The sequence below is a fragment of the Arachis duranensis genome, chromosome 9 (assembly GCF_000817695.3).
Source record: "Arachis duranensis cultivar V14167 chromosome 9, aradu.V14167.gnm2.J7QH, whole genome shotgun sequence".
Taxonomy (NCBI): Eukaryota; Viridiplantae; Streptophyta; class Magnoliopsida; order Fabales; family Fabaceae; genus Arachis; species Arachis duranensis.
Window position 1 is genome coordinate 35,967,900 of NC_029780.3, and position 1,026 is coordinate 35,968,925.

Genomic DNA, 1,026 nt, shown 5'->3' on the forward strand with positions numbered 1-1,026 from the left:
CACTCAAAGTTTCATGACTGAAACAAGGTCCTCCATTAGAAACTTGGAGGCACAAGTGGGTCAGCTGAGTAAGAAAATTACTGAACTCCCTTCTTGTACTCTTCCAAGCAATATAGAAGAGAATCCAAAAGGAGAATGCAAGGCCATCAACATGACCTACATGGCCGAATTTGGAGAGGAGGAAGAGGCAGTGAACGCCACTGAGGAAAACCTCAATGGACGTCCACTAGCCTTCAATGAGTTCCCTAATGAGGAACCATGGGAATCTAAGGCTCACAATGAGACCATAGAGATTCCATTGGATTTACTTCTGCCATTCATGAGCTCTAATGAGTATTCTTCCTCTGAAGAGGATGAAGATATCACTGAAGAGCAAGTTGCTAGGTATCTTGGAGCAATCATGAAGCTAAATGACAAGTTATTTGGTAATGAGACTTGGGAGGATGAACCCCCTTTGCTTACCAAAGAACTGGATAACTTGACTAGGCAGAAATTACCTCAAAAGAGACAAGAACCTGGGAAGTTCTCAATACCTTGTACAATAGGCACCATGACCTTCAAGAAAGCTCTGTGTGACCTAGGGTCAAGCATAAACCTCATGCCTTTCTCTGTAATTGAGAAGCTATGGATCTTTGAGGTACAAGCTGCAAGAATCTCACTAGAGATGGCAGACAATTCAAGAAAACAGGCTTATGGACTTGTAGAGGATGTTCTAGTAAAGATTAAAGACCATTACATCCCTGCTGATTTCATAGTCCTAGAGACTGGGAAGTGCATGGATGAATCCATCATCCTTGGCAGACCCTTCCTAGCCACAGCAAGGGCTGTGATTGATATTGATAGAGGAGAGTTGATCATTCAAGTGAATGAAGAATCTTTGGTGTTTAAGGCCCAAGGATATCTCTCTGTCATCATGGAGAGGAAGCATGAATAGCTTCTCTCAAAACAGAGCCAAACAGAGCCCCCACAGTCAAACTCTAAGTTTGGTGTTGGGAGGCCACAACCAAACTCTAAGTTTGGTGTTGA